Genomic DNA, 7,955 nt, shown 5'->3' with positions numbered 1-7,955 from the left:
CATCAATAAAGCTGTGGCCCTTTTTACCCACTACATTGTTGTCTATGTCTTCTTGGGGCCGGGGTCTGGGGACAATAGCTGACATTACTGTGTTGAGGGCTGCTTTGTGCAGAAAATCAGGCATGGAGGGAGAGGAGGAACGGTTTTTACATCTCTTTCCTCCTCCAAAAGCTCTTTCTGCTTCTATAAATATGTTCCTGAGGATCGCACAGTACACTATCGAAATCAATGAGATAAATCAATGAGATAAGTTAGTTGTGAGGTTGAGATAGTATGACAATCTTGCTTTGGATAGCCCAGTATGGTTCACTATTAGTGTTAAAATTGTTAGTCCAGTGGGATATGAATAAAACCAATTTTATTTTATTTTTAACAAACTTGCCTGGCAATACTCTTTTTCTGTCTTTTTCATAGTAGGTTTTGTTAAAGGTAACTTAGTCCAATTCCAAAAGTCATGTAAGGCTGACAACAATGATTTCCGAGATTAGGCAACACATATCCATGCCATGATGAAGCAAGCAAATAAGTTAACAGTTCAAGATCTTCACTTAGTATTTAACATTAACCATATAATACAGTTTTGGGGAGGGTGTCTTAGGTTCAGACCGAGTATACCATTTATCCATGTCAGAATTTCTTGCCAAATTCTTTCAATAATTAGAGATGTCCAAAACACACAATAAATAGCAGCTTTGGAGTTGCTCACTTTCAACAACATAAGGTTTGCAAATCATGTACATGTCTTAATATATGGCAACTAGTATCATAGTTTAGAGAAGCTTTATGAGTTAACATTAATAATCTTTTGCCACATTTTCCCACACCCAGATTACATTGAGTCTCCTTTTTAAATTCATTACAACACCTAAAGAAGTCACAACATTTCTGTGCATCACTTCAACTAACATATACAATTATTTCACAGTTAATGATGAAGTCAAAAAGTTCCTCTGTTCAAAAGTATTGCTCCTGTCAAGCTGTTTCACAACTCACCTCAAAAGCAAAGGTCTCTAATTTTCCACCTGTGTTAATTTATCACAGTAAAAATACTATATTATCACATTTCAAATCACTTCAAAAGCTCATCACCAGAAAGAGATGGAATTCAAAGTAGTATGTAACAATAATAGTTTCCCAGTTAATTATAAATAGTAATGTAATTCATGATTAGGTAAGTTCCATGGTCTTACGTTAACATGAAAGCACCCATATTATCTTATTAATTGCATACAGTCACATTAATTTCACAGTTAAGACCAATTTTTCAAAACAACTAATTTAGAGCTTTGAGACTGTTCAACAGAAAAATAAATCTTTAAGACAGAAAGGTAATAGATGATAAAAGATGAATTCTAGCAAAACTAGACCCACAGAATTAATGCTTATAAGCCAAACCAGAAAGAAACTCTTTACCTGTGAGAATCATCATAAAAAAGAGACAATAACATAAACTCAGAAGCACCAAACAGTATATCTTCACAAGCAAGGCAGGATTCCACTGCCCAAAATGCAATGGGAGTAGAACATTATTCCAGTCCATCCAGCAAAAATTCCTACAGTTTCACCACGCAGGTGAAGACACTTTCACTTTTCTAGTGCTAGCACTGACAGGAGGGGAGGCTTCAGAATTATTTATTTATTTATTGTTTTATTGTTGCATTTATATACCACCTTTCGTTAAAAGACAACCCCAAGACGATTGACAAAAGTTAAAACATACAATAAAAAGACAATAAAAATATTAAGCTAAAAAATATAAAAACAAACCAAATTTAAAATCTATAAAATACAAGCATAAAAAACAATACAACAGGTAAAAACACACAGAAGCAGCGGTAAAAACAATTATGTAAAAGCCTGGATAAAAAGCCAAGTCTTTACAAGCTTTCTAAAAGTCGTGATGGAGTCCAAGGAACGAATGGCCACTGGGAGAGCATTCCAAAGTCTGGGGGCAGCAACAGAGAAGGCCCTGTCCCGAGTGCACGACAGCCGGGCCTCTCTCATTGTTGGCACCCAGAGCAGGGCCCCCTCAGATGTCCTCATCAAGCGGGCAGCAACCCTTGGGAACAGGCGGTCCCTCAAATACCCCGGGCCCAAACTGTTTAGGGCTTTAAAGGTCAAAACCAGCACCTTGAACTGGACCCAGAAACGAACCAGCAGCCAGTGCAATTTTTTCAGAATGGGTGTGATGTGCTCCCAACGGGCAGCTCCGGATAAAACCCTAGCTGCCACATTTTGCACTAGCTGCAGTTTCCAGATATTCTTCAAGAGCAGCCCCACGTAGAGCGCATTACAGTAATCCAGCCACAACGTGACTAAGGCATGGGTAACCATGACCAGATCTGCCTTCTCAAGAAAGGGACGCAGCTGGCGCACTAGCTGAAGCCATGCAAAGGCACCCCTAGCCACCCCCTCCACCTGAGCTTCGAAAAGCAGAGCCGGGTCCAGTAGTACCCCCAAGCTGCGTACTTGCTCCTTCAAGGGGAGTGCAACCCCATCCAGAACCAGTTGAATCGCCTCATCCCAATTGGCTCTCCTACTGACCAACAGTACCTCCATCTTATCCAGATTCAATTTCAGTTTGTTAGCCCACATCCAACCCATCACGGCCTCCAGCCCTCAATTCAGGTCATCCACCTACTCCCTAGGATGAGATGACAAGGAGAGATAGAGCTGAGTGTCATCCGCATATTGCTGACAACTCAGTCCAAGTCCCCGGATGACCTCTCCCAGCGGCTTCATGTAGATGCTAAACAGCATGGGGGACAAGACCGATCCCTGCAGGACCCCCACAGGCCAACGGCCATGGGGCCGAGCAGTAGTCCCCCAGCACCACCCTCTGGACCCTCCCGCCAAGAAAGGACCAGAACCACTGCAACGCAGTGCCTCCGATTCCCATACTCGAGAGGCGGCCCAGAAGGATACCATGGTCGATGGTATCGAAGGCCGCCAAGAGGTCCAGCAGAACCAACAGGGACGCACTCCCCCTGTCTAGTTCCCGGTGTAGGTCATCCACTAGAGCAACCAAGGCAGTCTCAGTCCCATACCCAGGGAGGAAGCCAGATTGAAAAGGGTCCAGATAATCCATATCATCCAAGACCCTCTGCAGCTGGGAAGCCACCACACGCTCCATCACCTTGCCCAAAAAGGAAAGGTTAGACACAGGTCTATAGTTATCCAGGTTGGAGGGATCAAGGGAGGGCTTTTTAAATAGTGGTCTTACCACCGCCTCCTTGAAGCACAATGGCATCCTGCCCTCCCTTAATGAAGTATTAACAATCACCTCCAGCCATCTGCCTGCCCCCTCTCTGGCAGCTTTTATTAGCCATGAAGGGCAAGGGTCAAGAGCGCATGAAGTCACCCACACACTGCCTAGGATCTTGTCCACATCCTCAGGCCGCACCAACCGAAAAGCATCCAACACAACAGGACCAGATGGTACCAAAGGCACATCTGCCGGAACTGCCAAAACTCTGGAGTCCAGGTCAGCACGGATGCGAGCAACTTTATCTGCAAAGTGACAGGAAAACTGATCACAAAGAGCTGTAGATGACTCCTCCCCCATTGTCTGGGGGGAATGTGTGGAGCAAGGTTTTTACCACATGAAACAGCTCTGTTTGTCTGCACTGAGCAGACGCAATGGAGGCGGAGAAAAAGCATTTCTTTGCCGCCCCCACCGCCACAGAGAAGTCCCTAAAATGGGCTCTAGCCCGTGCTCAATCGGATTCATCACGACTCTTCCTCCAGCATCGTTCCAGCCGTCGTCCGAGTTGCTTCATCGCCCTAAGCTCCAAGGAAAACCAAGGAGCAGATGAGGCTCCACGAAGCCGGAGAGGGCATTTAGGAGCAACCGTGTCAACAGCCCGGGCCGTCTCTCCATTCCAGAGATCAACCAGGGCCTCGACAGGGTCACCAGCTCTGGACACTGGAAACTCCCCAAGGGCCTTCTGGAATCCAAGTGGATCCATAAGCCTCTGGGGGCGGACCATCCTAATTGGCCCACCACCCCTGCAGAGGGCAGATGGAGCAGTCAAACTAAACCCCACCAGATGATGATCTGTCCATGACAAGGGAGTCATCTCAAATTCCCCCGCCTCCAGATCATTTATTTCCCGGTCGGCAAAACCCAGATCCAGAATGTGTCCCGCCACGTGGGTAGCACCCGATATCAATTGAGACAGGGCCCATGGTTGCCATGGAGGCCATGAAATCTTGAGCCGCACCCACTAGGGGGGTCTCAGCGTGGACATTGAAATCCCCCAAAGCAATAAGCCTGGGGGAACACAAGGCCACCTCCGAGACCACCCCCCGCCAGCTCAGGTAGGGAGACTGAAGTGCAGCGGGGTGGTCAGTACACCAGCAGAATCCCCAGCCTATCTCGGAGGCCCACCCTCAAGGACAAACACTCAAAATTCTGAGAATGCCTGACTGGGCAACTGGAAACTGGGAGGGTCTCTCGAAAGACGATTGCAAGATGATTGTCCCCGACGCTCAAGGCAGGGCTGCTGCACGAACTGGAAACCTGGAGGACCTGGAGGAAACTAAGGAGATCTTACACACCTGAGGAATTACTGCTTTTCTCCCTGAAATGTCTCAGTTCTTCTCAAATACTATCAGCCAAGTTGTGGCAGCATCATAATTTTCTCCCATGCTTTTGGGCCATATCCCCACCACCGTAACATCCAGAGGGAGGGTGCAGGCATGCAAGCAGGCAGAGAGCATTGCTTGTGGCAAGGAGCAGTGATCTCGTCCTCTTGCTTACTCACTTAGACTCTTATCTCTGTGATTCATACAGCTGTAGGGATTGGGCCCAGCAAGCATAACCCTCCTCATGCATTACTGAGAGAGAGCAAGCAAACCAGCAGATCTTGCAGGCACAGCTCTATAAGGGACATCTCTATAAGACATGGACCCCTTTCTCACAACTGTATTGTGAGAGGGCTTCAGGGCCAGTGGCGGCGAAGATAGTAGAAGCCCACCTTTCCAGCAGACATTCCGGCTTTCGGGTTTGGGAGGGTCAGGGCATGTAGATAGCGTGCCCAGATGCTCTGCTACTTCCCCCAGCAGCACAGAGATTGGGACACACCATCCTGGCCCCCAGGAATCCCATAATGCACCACACAAGTGTGTGGTGCATTGTAGATTCCCCCAGCACTGGCCGGAGCCTGCTCCTCTGTCGTAGCTCAGTGGCACTGACACACTAGCATTTAGCCTGGGTTAAGCGTGTGCTTGCGCCCATAACCCTGGCTAACAGGCAGGCCTCTTTGGCAGGTTTACCATCAAGGTGCTGCCGGCAGTTCTCACACGAAGCCAAGACCGGGCTTGGCTGCCTCAGCCGGTCTTGGCTGTGCATGAGAACAGTCTCATGGTCTCTACTCAGGTGACCGAATCCTCCCTTCCATACTGTCCAGAGAGAGAGAGCAAGCAGGGGAACCCTCAAAAGCTATTAAGAAAGTCACTGAGCCTAATCCTCAACAGCTGCACAGTTCAGGGTCGTATCTAGGGTAAGGCAGGCAGGGCACGTGCCCTGGGCACCACTTGAAGGGGGCGCCATTTTTAAAAATTATTTTTTTTAAATGGCCACCGAACACAAAATGACCACCATGCATGCTCAAATGGCCTCTGTGAGGCTCTAGGTCATGCCAGGCCTTGCAGAGGCCATTTGAGCATGCATGGTGGCCATTTTGTTTCAGTGGCCATTTTAAAAAATATATATAAATGGCCACCACACATGCTCAAATGGTCCCTGCGAGACCCTAGTGGCCAGTGGGGGGAAGGGGAACCTTTGCAGACCTCCCCCCCCCACATGGCCTTTAGGAAGCCCCCTGAAGGGGCTACAGGTAATTTTTTTAAATATAAGTCACTGTACACATATTTAGTTTGGCACTATGTACAGTGAATCAGGACTTGTGAATACTGAGCTGAAGCTTATGAGCTAGGATTGTATTCATTTGCTCTTACTTTGCTTCTTGTGATAAGTGAGATAAGTGAGTTAGATGTGATGTCTTAATAATATGGCTATTAATGGTGAGTTTGTCTTTGAATCAGTGTGAAATCCTTAGTATTAAGGCCCACTGGGAGTTTCTTGCTCTCTTTCTCTCATTTTAACTGTCTTTCTGAAATACTAGAATATATTCCAAGCAGTGACACAGTTTACTCTGCTTATCCTTTAATTATTTTCAGAGTATCTGGGAAAAGTCAAATTCTCCATTTATTTTTAAAACTTATGTAATAGTGATGCAACAATGCATAGCAGAGAATTAGACAGGCACTTCTGTTTAGTTTTCCAAGTACACCTCCACATAGTATTTGGGTATTTCATGAGCCCCAGCATACTGAAATTTGTAGTTTTCCAGCATTTTTTGGTCTGGCTATGTCCACTGCTAAATAGTTTTTGAAAAATTAAAAGATTAACGAGCTTGACTTGTATTTTTGAGCTGATATTATGGTAAAGTTATCTGAAAGATGGGTGTCAGATATTTGGACAGGGGGGCAATTTCAGCGCTTGCCCTAGGCACTATTTTCCCTAGATACACCTGACCCAAAGGCTAAACCAGGTGAGAGGAACAGGAAGCCTTCTTTGAGCAGCCATCTCTGCCCACTTGCATAGCTGCCTCTCCCTCCAGATGGGGGAGGACCTGCGGCCTAATTCACCCTGCTGTGCTACCCAATAGATTAGTGTGTGCACAGAGGCAGCTTTGGAGAGAATTTAGCTGACTGAGGGCAAGGATGAAGGTACACCAAAAACTCAGGGGCCACTCCATTACTTGGAACTGGACCTGCTTGCTAGATATCTCCACACAAGATGCAGTGGTGGGAGGAGCAGGTCTTTTCCACAGCCCATCCAGCAGCAAGATCCCACAAACACATCAGCCCTAGTGAAGAATGCTCCACATCTTTGCAGGGCAAACTCTAAAGGGTGTGGCTTGCTCCAAAAGAGCCTCTTCCTTCAGTGTCCCAGGTCTTTTTCATTTCAGAATCAAATCTTGCTGGTTTATATACCAATAAGTAGAGAACATGTGGCAACATTGCTTTTTAGAAACAGAACAGAATGCTGCCACTTTGGCAACAGCTAACTTGCTAACTTGCTAACAGCTAACAGCTAACTCCCCAATCTAACTTGGCAAAGAGGCACCTTTTAATGTGGTGATTCTCTTTATTTAGCAGGGGTAGAGTAACTGGCCCTATCCACCCCAGCACAGTACCTCCAGTGACAGTTGCTGGTGTCTATCTTATGTTTCTTTTTAGATTGTGAGCCCTTTGGGGACAGGGATCCATCTTATTTATTTATTATTTCTCTGTGTAAACTGCCCTGAGCCATTTTTGGAAGGGCAGTATAGAAATCGAATTAACAACAACAACAACTGTAGTCGAGAAGAAAGAAAAACAAGTCAAAATAATCGACATAGCAATACCAGGGGATAGCAGAATAGAAGAAAAAGAAATAGAAAAAATCACCAAATACAAAGATCTACAAATTGAAATTGAAAGGCTGTGGCAGAAAAAGATCAAAATAATCCCAGTGGTAATTGGCGCCCTGGGTGCAGTTCCAAAAGACCTTGAAGAGCACCTCATAATAATAACAGATTGTAAAGGTCATAAAGAAACATAAAATGCCACATTATAATGCCAAAAGGACAAGAAAATGAATATGGGGAGGCTAGGGGCACAGACAAATAACGGATATAGATGGTCAGTGAAGACTTTGGATATAGGTTAAGAGAATATTAGGTCTCTGCTTTTATATTTTCATTGAAAAGCATAGTCAGTTGAAAATGCAAACAGAGATAATGGGCACAAAACTGGCACAGCTCTCAGTCATTTAAATGGGACATCCACAGCAGAACTTCCTGGGGCTATTCATTGTTTCTCAGACTGAAGCAGTACTGGGGTAGATTCCAAGCAATTCAGGGGGCAAACCTAACCAAATGATCAGTAGGAGGCATCCTCAGAAC

The sequence above is a fragment of the Hemicordylus capensis genome, chromosome 3, assembly GCF_027244095.1.
Source record: "Hemicordylus capensis ecotype Gifberg chromosome 3, rHemCap1.1.pri, whole genome shotgun sequence".
Classification (NCBI taxonomy): Eukaryota; Metazoa; Chordata; class Lepidosauria; order Squamata; family Cordylidae; genus Hemicordylus; species Hemicordylus capensis.
This window is presented reverse-complemented; position numbering follows the sequence as displayed.